We start from the raw sequence: 13,975 nt of genomic DNA on the forward strand, positions 1-13,975 counted from the left end.
GCGTTATAAAATATTTATTTGTGCTATTTCTACTAAAGTTCTGCTTAGATCAGACCAAATGTACAAGTCAGTTTGAATGTAATGTTAATTCTGTGAAACAGCAAGCGCGGACGTTTTTGCTGATTCTTTCCTTGAAAATTAGAGACGATTATAAAACACTTATCTAATGCCTTGTGAATACGAGTAAAACCACGTAGCCTGAGTTTGAAGTTCCCCAGTGCCTGTCGCAAACACTTAAGAACTTTTCCGTAGCTTCTAATCCCTTGCTCAATGCCAACGCTAAGTCTGAAAATAAAATTCTGTCATTCGAGTTGGCATGTTTGTGGGATACCAGTGGGCTTCAGACTTTCACAGTCAACTTGTTGCGGTGATAATAGCTGGGAAGGGAGAGACCAGATTACCAGCTGACTGTGGAAAGGGAATATTAGAAAAGAAGCTATAAAAATATTCCACATTTTTAAAAATCTGAACAGAAAGCAGGTTTTCACACAACCCGAATAGTTTTTCCGAATTTCTACAGAAGTTTTTATTCGGAACCTAAGAACCTAAGTGCTATTCGAATGGAAAACCACACCTTGATATTCGCTGTCTCAAAACTTTCCTGCGTAGCCACCAAACACACAGCTGTTCTTTAATTCAGCCAGTAGGCACGGAGATACTTAACTTGAAATTATTCGTCGAATACACTACCCAAATGGGTAATCAGTATGCCGTCAACTCATTAAACAAGGGAAAACACCTTAACAGCGTAGACGGTGAAGACGTGGTCCACGCCACACCATCACGACTTTCTTGGTCCACGACTATGGGACTTAACATCTGAGGTCATCAGTCCCCTAGAACTTAGAACTACTTTAACCTAACTAACCTAAGGACATCACACACCCCCATGCCCGAGGCAGGATTCGAACCTGCGACCGTAGCAGTCGCACGGTTCCGGACTGCGCGCCTAGAACCGCAAGGACACACTGGCCGGCCACATATAACAAAATTCAACAAGGGAAAAGGTGCAAATACGGCCGTGAAAGCCCACATCGCAATTTTCGAAGTCTTCTGCAACAATGAATATTTGTCAAGGTTGGGTTCTATACTGCAACCAGTAGCTTACAGTCGTGCACCATGAACGGACTTTTTGTAACTTCGTGCTCCAGTTGTTCGGATCAGGTAGCACCAGCACATCCGTGTTTCAGGAAGGCCGGTCCCCTAGAGGGGCCAGATTCGGCCGATATACGGCATCGGCTGTGGACGGGGCCACGCGCTATCGTGTTACGGACAGCGTGAGGGGGGAGGGGGAAGGGTGGAGCGGGGGGACAGGCTGGAAGAGCTGACGCCCGCGTGATGGATGCTGCCTGCCATTGTACCGGCCGGCCGGAACCCGCCGTTCTGCACTGGATGGCAACCGCTGTCTGCTCGTCTCTGCGCTGCGCAACATCTGCAGGCTTGTCCCTCGCAATGACACACACACACACACACACACACACACAGATGATTTTAGGCATAGACTTAAGAAAAATCTAAACATTTTCACTGCCTCTGTCCATTAAGAGGCGTTAGATAACGTAAAATGATGCAAGATGTTCGACATTCTGAAAGAAAAACGAATAAGCTAGAGGGAAAAAGACGGTTAACACACAACACGTACAACAATCAAGAGGGGACAGTAAGAATTATAACGAAGAACAAACGATGTAAGACAGGAGTGCAATCTTCTACCCCTGCTGCTTAATTTATGCGTGGAAGAAGTAATGACGGAATTAAAAGTAAGGTTCACGATTGGGATTAATATGCTGTGTGAAAGGATGACATTTCTACCCTGAAACTGAGGTTGAAGTACAGCACCTGCTCAATGGAATGAACAGTTTAATACAATACGGGGTGAGAACAAATCAAAGAACGATCAAAGTAATGTGAAAAGTAGAAGTAAGATGAACGTGTGAAAGTTGGGGACCTCAAAATAGGATAATTTAAGGAATTCTGCAGCATCAGAAGCAAAATGGTACACGACGGGCTGAGCATGAAGGAAAGGAAAATCAGACTAGCACAAGAAAAGATGGCATTCCCGGCTAAAAGAGGAAGACATTTTTGACACTGTAGGTTTTGAGTATACCACTGTATGTTAGCGAAACGTGGACTGTAGGAAACCCGCAACAGAATCAAAACGTTTGCGATATGGTGCTACAGAAGAATGTTGAAAATGAGGTGGCCTGATAACATAAGGAATAAGGTGGTTCTCTGTAGACTCGACGAAGGTAGGAACACATGGAAAATACCGACAAGAACAAGGGACAGGATGACATGTGTTAAGACATCAGGGAACAACTTCCATGGTACTATAGGGAACTGTAGAGGTTAAAAAGTACAGGAACGAGCAGAGACTAGAATTCATCCGATACATAACAGAGGACGTAGGTTGCAAGTGCTACTCTTGAGAGGGAGAGGTTGGCAGGGGGAGCGAAAGCGAAACAGAGAGCAAGTATTGTGCTCTTTATCTGTTCGTGCACCTGTAGCAGCAGCTGATCTACCACCACCACATTGCCGGCCGCGGTGGCCGAGGGTTTCTAGGCGCTCCAGTCCGGAACCACGCGGCTGCTACGGGCGCATTTTCGAATCCTGCCTCGGGCATGATGTGTGTGATGTCCTTAGTTAGGTTTAAGTAGTTCTAAGTTTAGGGAATTGATGACCTCAGAAGTTAAGTCCCATAGTGCTTAGAGCCATTTGAACCATCACCACCACATTGCCGACATGCAGTATCAGTAGGTTCTATCCAAGAGAAGTGAGAGAGAGGTATTGCCAGAACTGGTTGTGAAGGAAAGTCTTACGTCGTATCCGGCCAGTAAGGACAACGCCCTTCAAAGGCGAGACACCGCGTACGATCCCCGGTGCGCCAACAGGCTCCAACCGACTGAGAGCTGGCGGCAGACAGCGCCCGAGTGCCAACCAAGCCAATGCTGCTGACTGACTCAGGCTAGTTCCCGTACACATTTTTTTGCTAATTGTCATTGTCTCACTGTTCTCCTCAATCAGAGTCACGAAGGGAGCGACAGCTCTATTTGTTTACGCGAGAGGTACCATAGCAACAACCAATCAGGGAACGAACTTTGTCACGTCTTATCTGTTCGTGCACCTGTAGCAGCAACTGATCTACCACCACCACATTGCCGGCCGCGGTGGCCGAGGGTTTCTAGGCGCTCCAGTCCGGAACCACGCGGCTGCTACGGGCGCATTTGTTTACGCGAGAGGTACCATAGCAACAACCAATCAGGGAACGAACTTTGTCACGTCTTCTCTTCTCTTCGCCGTTCTCATACCGCTCGGCTACCACAGGTGCCAGTTGCTAGTCAGTTGCAGAAGGCGCGTGAGGCCTGAACGTAAGTTTACTATTTTTTTTCGTTGTTTGGATTATTACTGTGAGATGCGTTTATTTTACGAGACAGTGTGTCCTAAACGAATTTCGAAACTGCGCTGAAAAGCAGTAGGATCATTACCAGCGAGCTAAGCAACCCAGTAATGCACCTTACAGGGCTTTATTTATTTATTGCAGAACGGAAACGAACAGCTGCTGTTGCAGGCGTGATGTGTGTGCAGACAAATGCGAACCCATATCACCCGTCAACTCCCCGTCCTCGAGTATCAATCACTTTTTTACTTCGATCCAGGTATTGCAGTACACAGAGGATATACTGAAAACGGAAAATTAGCACTGACAAGTAATTCACGGTATTACCTCGAAAATGGTATGTATGAACTGTCCTGTCGCTACAGTACAGGAAAAGAGAAAGGAACTTCAACATTTTCTACTCATATCTGTAATAGATTAGTGTGTGCTTATTCACTGATCCACTGTTGTGTAATCAGCAGAGAACCACTGCATCGCCACAGCGTTTGTTAACAGCCATTGGTCGTGCACAGGATTATTACCCTGCTCCTGAGAACTAACTTCCGCCGGGCACTTTCCAGCTCGCCTCCCTCTTTTTGTGTGTGTGTGTGTGCGTGTGTGTGTGGGGGGGGGGGGGGGGGCACCGAACTGTATGGCACGGAATTCTCTCGTCACGCAAAGGTCAAAGGGCAGGTGGGGTCTAGAGCCGCAGTCATTATAGTGACCTTTCTGCTAAGTTCTAAGACTGCACCGGACCTGCAACTCATTTCAAGCTAAGTGTGTTTTTTCGCAGTCTTCGACTGCTGTTTGGAATGTAATCGTGAAACAACTGACATTTACACAAGTGGCAAATAGTGCTGCGGCGTGAGTGTACGAAACCACACGGTCCATTTCGAATACGTGTTTTCATGATAAGAGTAAACCAAAAATTAAATTACAGCCTTGGGTAACATCTAGCACACCTCAAGCGCAAAGAATTAAGCAGTACAGTTTTATAAAGGTAGCGTAGACAAACGTGTTATCCTAACCGTACATTGTTCTTTCTGCATATTGTTTTTAAATCTGTTATTTATGGTGCTATCCGACGCATTACCGAATGGTTTCCACGAAACACGGACGAGCTCGGCTCGCAAACAATACTGGCTACGAGCTCGGCTCGCAAACAATACTGGCTCCACAATTCAAGGTATTGTCATCGTCACGCTAAAGTGTTTGTTCGTTGAACACTTTCTACAAAAAGTGATAAGGTCACCGCAAATAAAAAAATAATTCTAAGAGCCGATGAAGAGGGAGGAATAGTGTGCGTATATCAAAGCTCGACTACAGCGATTGTTGAGGAGTGATGGTGGACGTATTGAGCACTTCCTGTAAAGAACATCTTTGCTTTGTCTTAATTTGTTATGCTAATTATTGCTATTCTGATCAGATGAAGCCTCATTTTGGTTCTAATAAAACCCCATGCCATTCCAAGCGTGTGTCAATTTGTGCCTCTATCTACGTCATTCCGTGATTTATTCAGTTTTCAAATTTATACCGTCTTTTTGATCACCCGGTATATATTTTTGCCAATAAACATGTTAATTAAAACAAAGTTCAAATATCTTGTCGCTCTTTCCAAACCAGCTTCACGAATAGGGGTTTCCATAAAACAACACGCAGTCTTCGAATGACGTTCGATAATTACGTTGAAGATCGTGGTTATTAGTGATGATACGTGACTACTGATGTCTCTTCCAATTTATATCTAACATTTTATTCTGTTGTATAGCCCTCCTCTGTTCCGAGGTAATGCCTACTAGAACTAAAAGCATATCTGCTTATTTGGCCTCGATTGAACCTTGCCATGTCGTTGACTAATGTATCGCTGTGTATGTAACATTTGCCGCTCTTTTTAAAGCTTAAATATTAGGGTTCCCATTTAACAAATGATTTTGATCTCCAAGCCACCTTGCAAATCACGTTCAAGAACGTCCGACGGAAGTACGACTGTGTTATTTAGAGGTACGGCGCCTCCCACAGACGGCCGGGTTGCACCGCATCCTCTCCCGTCGGCTGCGAAGTCAATCGCAGGCGCGGCGACCGCGGGCGCGCGCAGCTTTGGCTCCTCCTACCGGTGCGTGGTGCGCGCGCAGGGCCTATTTGCGGAAGGTCACCGGCCTTGGCCGTGGCCGACTGCGGCGGCAGACACGGTGCGCTACACAGCCACGGTCACCATTCGCCCTGTGTCCGACAGTTGGTAAAACGTCCAGCACTTCACTCTGTACGAAGTTAACGGTTACTTTCATTTCTCTTCTGTTACGCACATACGCTTCTGATTACACTGAGGTGACAAATGTCATATGCTCATATACAGACGGCTGTAGTATGGCGTACGTGAGATATAAAAGGGCAGTGCATTCCAACAGGTGTCATCTGTACCAAAGTAATTCGCGACATACGGTTTCCGAGGTGATTGTGGCCGCACGACGGGAATTAACAAACTTTGAAAGCGGAATGGTAGTTGCAGCTAGACGTGTGCGACATTCCTATTCCTGAAATCGTTAGGGAATTCATTATTTCGCCACAGTATCAAGAGTGTGCCGAGAATGCCAAATTTCGGGCATTACTTCTCACCGTGCACGACGCAGTGGCCGACAGCCTTCATTTAACGACCGAGAGCAACAGCCTTCTCCCAGTGCTAACGGACAAGCAACGCTGCGTGGAACAACCGCGGAAACCAATGGGTCGCGTACGACGAACGTATCCGTTAGGACAGTGCAGCCAAATCGGTCGTTAATGGGCTATGGCAGCAGACGAACGACACGAGTGCCTTTGCTAACAGCACGACATCGCCTGCAGCGCCTCTCCTGGGCTCGTGACCATTTCGGTGGCACAATAGATGACGTGAAAACCGTGGACTGGCCAGATAAGTACTGACTTCACTTGCTAAGAGCTGATGCAAGGGTTCGCTTGTGGCCCACACCCCACGAAGGTATGGACTCAAGTTGTCAACAAGGCACTGTGCAAGCTCGTCGTGACTTCGTGATGATGCGGGCTGTGTTTACATGGAATATACTGGGTCCCCTGGTCCAACTGAACCCATCAAATGATTATGTTCGGCTACTTTGAGACCATTTGCAGCCATTCATGGACTTCATGTTCCCTGACAACGCAGTAATTTTTATGGATGACAGTGCGCCATGCCACACAGTCACAATTGGTCGCAATCGGTTTGAAGAACATACTGAAGAACCGAAGCGAACTATTTGACCACCCAGATCGCCCGGCATGAATCCCGTCGAACATTTATGAGACATAATGCAGAGGTCAGTTCGTACACAAAGCCCTGCGCCGGGAACACTTTAGCAATTATGGAAGGCTATACAACATTTCTGCAGGGCAATTCAAACGATTTTGTATGTCCATACGGAATCGAGTTGCTGCACTACGCCGAGCAAAAGGAGGTCCCTATACGATATTAGGAAGTGTCCAGTGACTTGTCACCGGAAAGTAATTTCATTTTCAAAAGTGTATTGTATTGTAACAAGGACTCCTTGAAGTGTGAAAGAAATTTCTCCAAGCGGTACATTGTTAACATCAAGGCCAGTTCGTTATTGAGCAGTTTGAACCAGACTGCTGTTGGAGTTTGAAGAAAATGTTCTCTGTTCCCTGTGTACAGAAAATAATACTCTTTGGCGGAAAAAAATAGAAACTGTCTTTCTCTAGCGTTGAAATTATTATGTGCTTACGAACTGTAGCAAATTGTCTTCAAAAGCGCTAGGTAGTACATTAGTTCTAAGAGACGAAAGAATTGAAAATTTTCAGACATTAGGGGAAAAACTAACTTTTTTTAACGAAGATCGTTGCGAGAGCGAGGCGAAACGTGAAGTGTGGGACAGCAATATGAACAGTCGAAACAGATGGGGGCACGGGATCCTAAGAAGAGTTTTGCAATTAAATGCTGCAAGGAAACGAACTGACAAGTTTTTACAGAAGTTAGGGCATGTAGCAAATGTAATACAATATCGCACTCTACACGTATTTAGAGGTTACATGTTGGGTGCTATAAAAGAGGCGTTATGACTTTAGTGTGTGACAGCATCAAAACGTACACGGTGGTTTTTGGCCTATTTCTTTCGCTGCTTTGGTGGCATGCACGACGTGTGACTTGTATTCTAGTCTCATCACACTTGGCGCAGTGATAGTCTGTGTTGGTGGTGTCAACGGCTCTGAGATACAAATTTTCTGTGTCGTTCACAGTCTCCCAATCGGACGTTCTAGATAACTGTATCCACGGAGTGGTGGTGTGACAAATTTGTGTGTGACAACTACTGTTTAACGGCCTGGTTGTTGTGTTAAAGAATACAGATGAAACCTATAACAGTAACTGGCCGGCCGGTGTGGCCGTGCGGTTCTACGCGCTTCAGTCTGGAACCGCGTGACCGCTACGGTCGTAGGTTCTAATCTTGCCTCGGGCATGGATGTGTGTGATGTCCTCAGTTAGGTTTAAGTAGTTCTAGGGGACTGATGACAGAAGTTAAGTCCCATAGTGCCCAGAGCCATTTGAACCATTTATAACGATAACTGATATAATTAACAGTTTTTTGAGGAAAAAAAAGAAAGAGTCCACAATGAGCGGAACCTCTGAACATCATACAATGATGTACCACCTTACGTACAGTATGCACGTTTGTTTTGGGCATACGCGAGTCTTATTTATTTACCACACTTGAAAACTGTATTCATCAAACGACGTGCACACAACAAGTCCTCAAAAAATTATATTGTATGAAGACGGAACAGTAAAAAAAATGTAACAACGACGATGAAACAGTAAAGAATGGAACAGAGGTGCGAAACAAAAAAGATGTGACATGTGACGTGGCAAAATCTTGCACGACAATAGAAAAAGTGAAAAAATCGTGAGGGCAACAACACGAGAAAATACTTCGAGCGAACACGAGCACGAAAAGTTGCGTTGAGAGGGAAAAGGAAGAAAACGTCGAGAGAAAATGACACAGACACATCGTTTGGCGGACAGGCACGGCGAGCAGGAAGTGGAGAGCTGATGGGATAGGAAGAGAGAAAGGCGGCCTTGCCCCTGACGAAGTGCCGCCCACGCTGCGCGGCTGCCTGCCTGCCTGGCTGGCTGGCTGGCTGGCTGGCTGGCTGGCTGGCTGGCTGGCTGGCTGGTTGGTTTGCTGAATGGAGGCCGCCCGCTGCCGTGGCGTGGGCGCAGCCAGAGTTTCAGCCGCCGCAGCGGCGGTTCGGCACATCGCGAGCCGGGCGGTTGGCGGTCCTACCTACCGACCACGGCTGCCGGTGAGTCACCGCCCCCCGGTGCATTCGCGCGCGCGCGCGCGCTCTCGCCGCAGATCTGAAACCGCTCTTGTCTTCGTTACCCTACTTCTGCTGTGGCTCCGGTGGCGGAAACTTCCTCGCGTGGGGTGCGCGTCTGGTTTCTCGGTCGAGATATCTACTTACGTTTCGAACATCGGAACACCAAATAAAAACTTTATTCCTAAATTCGAAGACTTATACCGCACCATCTCTACGGTTGCGCACCTTACATTAATTTTGGAGCTGTTAACACATTTTTCTGCAAATGGAAAGAATTGAAGGGTTTCATATGTGGTGTAGAAACATGCCGGAAATTAAATGAGCTTACAAGAAAAGAGAAAGTGACGCACACAATCGCCGGAGGAAAGGAGGAACATGGCGATATGACGCGTGGTAACACAACAGGAAATCGCTCTGACATTATTACAGGGAGCTACAGAGGACGGAAAAATTGTAGTGGAAAACAGAAACTGGAAGTATACAACAAAGTTGGATTTCAATGTCACTGCGTAATTAAATGATTCGCGCATGAGACAAAATCGTGGCAAATCTTATCAAACCAATGAGGATACTTTTAAAAAAATGCCTTCCATCTCTCATTGATTACATTCACATTGTTTCCGCGGAAACAGTTTACGAGGTTTTGTCATTTCCACACCTATTATTAATATGCAAAGGTTCTCAATTACTGTGTAACAGCCGTTGGGTGGTAGTTGGCCCTCCATTCGGCTCAAGGTTGCCTTCTCAGTCGCCGCACAATGCGAGAGGGCGAGATTGGCGTTTGACATCGAACGTGGGGTAGCTGTAATATCTGTAGAGGGCTAATACTGTTACATACACATACTCCGAATGACCCTTCAGTAACAGTATTGAGGAAGAAATCCCGTTACCGGCTACGTTGGACCAACCGCCTAGCTTTCAACCTCTGGAAACGCCAAAATGAGATTCACCGACATAAACAAACGACGAACTACTTTACCTCCAATGCGAAACAGGCTTCGAAATGGATCACCCAGAATCTCTCAAACTGCATGTCGCCGAATTATTCCTCGTCATTCGACGTTAGTAACTCCTGTGTGTGTGTGTGTGTGTGTGTGTGTGTGTGTGTGTGTGTGTGTGTGAGAGAGAGAGAGAGAGAGAGAGAGAGAGAGAGAGAGAGAGAGAGAGAGAGAGAGAGAGAGCGCTTATATTACGATTTGCCAAAGAGTGGACAACAGGCATTCACATATTATGACCTTCTCTGATACCTTTAAAAAAATAAAAAGTTTTAACTTTAATGTTTGAAATACACAGATTACGTTCGTTATAGGTTACGTTAAGTACAGTTGTGTTTAAACTCTAATTATACACCTTGCTACGCTGATGACTGCCAGAGGCGGACTTGGCTAATTTTTTGCTCTCTCCATCTCCTCCAGCACCCATTTGGTGACGTCACATCCACGTACCACAACACGTTTACGCAGTTCCCTTCAGCAACTGTTGTAGATCTGCGAATAATGTGGTGAAATATTGAAATGCCGATTATATTTAGAACACGATGCATCTCATATCACACACAGATGCCCAAGAAAACCCATGTGTTCAGCGCACACATCTAGAGTATAACGAGAAAATTTGCGACGACGAATAGAAGGAATTTTAGTGCGGCACATCTGTCAGCTGGGTTAGCTACCGACAGGCCGCTAATATTACGATCGCATGTACCCCTAACACGACATCTTGCAGCAGCAGCAAAAGCGAGAGGGACGTTAGAGAGAGCGGGCGCCTCGGGTACAGACCTGGTTTCCTGTGAGGGCAGCAGCACTGCGGGAGAACACTCGGTTACACTGAGACGGCACAGACTGAGCCGCCGGCTGGCGGCTTTCTCCGGCCAGCATCCCACCGTCCCGTCCACGCGCCCGCAGCGGGCCCGCCACGCAGGTGGGAGCGCAGGTTTCGCTTTCGCGCCAAAACACTGGACACTGCCGCTTCACCTGTCCGGCCACATTCTGGCGCGTCCGTCACCAACAGCTCTGGTTCTGCCTCCTCCCAGGCTGTGCGCCACATCCGCTCAAAAGTATCCAGACACCTGTTGTGGGCATCAGTACGGGGTGCAACCACGAACTTTCATGGCATGACGGTGTGAAGTCTGCTGGGGATGTCCCCGAATATCTGGAGGATTGGCTCCCCTTTGTCCCCCAAGAGCCAAAATCAATGAATGTAGCGATGTCGCCTGCTGGAGCCTGGAGCGAGGGAATTTTAGACGCTGTGGCAAATGGAAAGGATCATCAACGCAGAGTCTGAGTGCTCTGAGGGCTACACGAGTGAATTCTCAATGGATACAACAGGTATTGGTGACTAGTGTGGAGCGAAAGGTGTTCCATTGATTTTAGGTCGGGACTCTTAGTATTTCAGGAATGTTATTGTCCAAAAACCAGTGCCTCACATTGCTTTATGGCCGGAGGTGCTGCTACGCTGACAAAAACAGTCATCGTCTTCGAACCGTTCCTCTACTTCAGGCACTACACAATGCTGTAAAATGGGTTCACATCCTTCCACATTCAGCTTTTTCTTAAGACCAATAAGAGGACCACGCCGTAACCACGAACACCACGCCCATAGCGTACCACCACCTCCTCCGTATTTCACAGTTGGCACTACATACGAAAGCATGCGACGTTTTCCACGCATTCGCCAAACGCAAACCCTTCCGTTCAATTGCCACAGGGTACAGCGTGATTCGTCACTACGGATCACTTGTTCGAAGCCATCCGTAGTCCAGTGCAGCAGCTCTCTATACCACTGTCAAGCGTCGCTTAGCGCTGACTACAGAAATTCGTGGCTTGTGGAGTAAAGGTCGACTATGGTATCCCACTGATTCTAGCTCCCTACGCGTAGTCGTTACGCTACTTGGGCTGCTGTTAGATTAATTTCTTTGATGCAATGCTATTTTTTCCCAACCACCCTCCACACTACTAAGCGGAACAACGAATTCCGCTTATTCAAGAGGGCAGCGTTTAGGGAGATAACTTTAAGGATCGTGATGCGAGCCCTGGTTTGTTCGTGATTACCCTCAGCCTCAAGTGAGTCCGACTTCACTTCACTTCTCACCAACATATGGCACTGAAACCTCTTGTGCGACCACGTGCATCAGTTGTCTCGTTCATACCATCCCGCACAGCAACCTGCTGTTTTAGTAACGTGATAACCATCGTCGCTGTTCGCTTACTTCGTCAGAAAGGTTCAAGGAAAACACTACCTACAGCATGCGCTCCGACAGGCCTTCGTATCATCCAGTATCAATCAACTCACCATATATTGGACTTGCGCACGCGTGTAAACCCCTCTGATTACCCTTCGTGAGTTGTGGACGGCTGTATAACATTCTCAAATCTGAACGGTTCCCCAAAGCTTACTGTGACTGCTGGTGTGCATACCAAGATGCTATCGGCGCGGAAGGCTATTATCAGACTGTATCTGTGATTCAACAGCCCATGACTGTGTGTCATCACACAGTATCTAAAGTAAAAAGTGAATATTACGTAACATACACTGTGGTGTGCGTACTGTAAGACCTTCGGTACACACACCATCAGATTATTTGACTTGTCGCTCTAACGAAGTACGCGAGTGCCAGCATTATATGTCTCGTGGTCTTATCGTGGTGTGTGTATCTTCTGCCGTTAGGTCAGACGATAGAAATGCCACTTGCACGCTTAGAGTAGCAGATTGACGGTGACCAACTTTAAACAGAACTTGATTAATTTTCGCACACATTTATTAAAATAATAACAACATAAAATTACTTCATTTTGGATGCTATTTACAATTGACAATCTGAAGTTCCTTTCGTATTGGTATGTTAATCTTATTCTCACATATCTCTGATACTTGACAAAAGTGTCTATACATTTATCTTCATGGCTAGTTACAGGAATATGATAATCTTATTAAGCGCAAACTGAAACTTGAATGCAGACTAATCGGAGGTCTGTACACTCGTTGTAATACCTCGAGCGTTCAGGTATCACTGCGCGAGGGTGATCCGCGTGGAGAAATGGTTCTACGTTAGCTGCAATCTCATTGGCTGCGAGGCATATTAATACGCACATCGGCGGAAGCAGAATTTGGTCCGTCTCTATGACAGCGCCATCTCGTAGTGCGGAGACGGACGAGCGCTGTGCCTGCGCTGTTGTGCTTAGCGGGGCGCGCTCTATTGGGATAGTTGTGTACGCGCTAACTACGCGGAACTATGTACACAACATACACCCTTATAGTATTGTGCAATATGCTGGAAAATGCCAATGGTGTTACAGGAATTAAACGTATTCACACGGACTTCGCACAGTTGTAATTAGCTAACCTCCTCTGTGAATTGCAGACGCTAACCGAAAGAACCAATAGCCCTGTTGTGTGTCGCAACAAGAAACACCCCTCTCCAAAGTTCCCACTGCGTACCAGGCGTGAGCCTACCAGCTACAGCCAGACCGTCACTGCTGCCTCCCCCGGCCGCGACGGCGAGTACATTCGGAGCGCTTTCCCGCTCCGCCAGCCAGCCAGCCAGCCGGCCGGCCGGTATGTTAAGTGGCGCCGCCTGTTTACCCAGGCGCCCGCGCTCGCCGCCGGTCCTTCCTCTTCATTGCCCGAGTCCAAGGGAGGCAGGAACAGACTCGTGTTTGATGCGCTGCTACTACTGGGTCGACTGAAGGCACGGCCGGACAGGCGCTCGCTCTCGAACCAGACGTCGTTCAATCTGGAGCATATAACTGTTTCAGCAGCTGCTGAGATTTCGTAACCATTATGTCGTGTAGAAGAGAAGTTAAAACTTCCCGGCGCGTAGGCCACGTCTCGAGAATAGCCAACACCGTCTTTCCCGACACTCCGTAGCGCTCTGCATTGAGATGATGATACATTTTTATCACTGCAAATGGCCGTCTACAGTGAACTTTAGCGTGAGTACTAAACAACCAAGCCTGTTGCATTGGTTCGAATGGCTCTGAGCACTATCGGACTCAATTGCTGAGGTCATTAGTCCCCTAGAACTTAGAACTAGTTAAACCTAACTAACCTAAGGACACCACACACATCCATACCCGAGGCAGGATTCGAACCTGCAACCGTAGCGGTCTCGCGGTTCCAGACTGCAGTGCCTAGAACCGCATTGCCACTTCGGCCGGCCTGTTGCAATATTCGTCTACTAATGGCGTTATACGAGGATACAGAAGGTAATGGAAACCACTGCATTAACGACACAATGTGTATCCAGAAACATGTAACGCGTAATTCAGAAACTGTCATTAC

The 13,975-nt window shown here is 47.1% G+C and overlaps 1 protein-coding gene across 1 annotated transcript in view; it reads right to left on the minus strand.

The window, feature by feature from the left end:
* Positions 1 to 13,975, minus strand: part of LOC126278721 (microtubule-associated tumor suppressor candidate 2 homolog) — a 538,837-nt gene that overhangs the window by 198,897 nt on the left and 325,965 nt on the right. The gene's annotated exons all lie outside the window — the stretch shown is intronic.

Source organism: Schistocerca gregaria, chromosome 6, assembly GCF_023897955.1.
Source record: "Schistocerca gregaria isolate iqSchGreg1 chromosome 6, iqSchGreg1.2, whole genome shotgun sequence".
Classification (NCBI taxonomy): domain Eukaryota; kingdom Metazoa; phylum Arthropoda; class Insecta; order Orthoptera; family Acrididae; genus Schistocerca; species Schistocerca gregaria.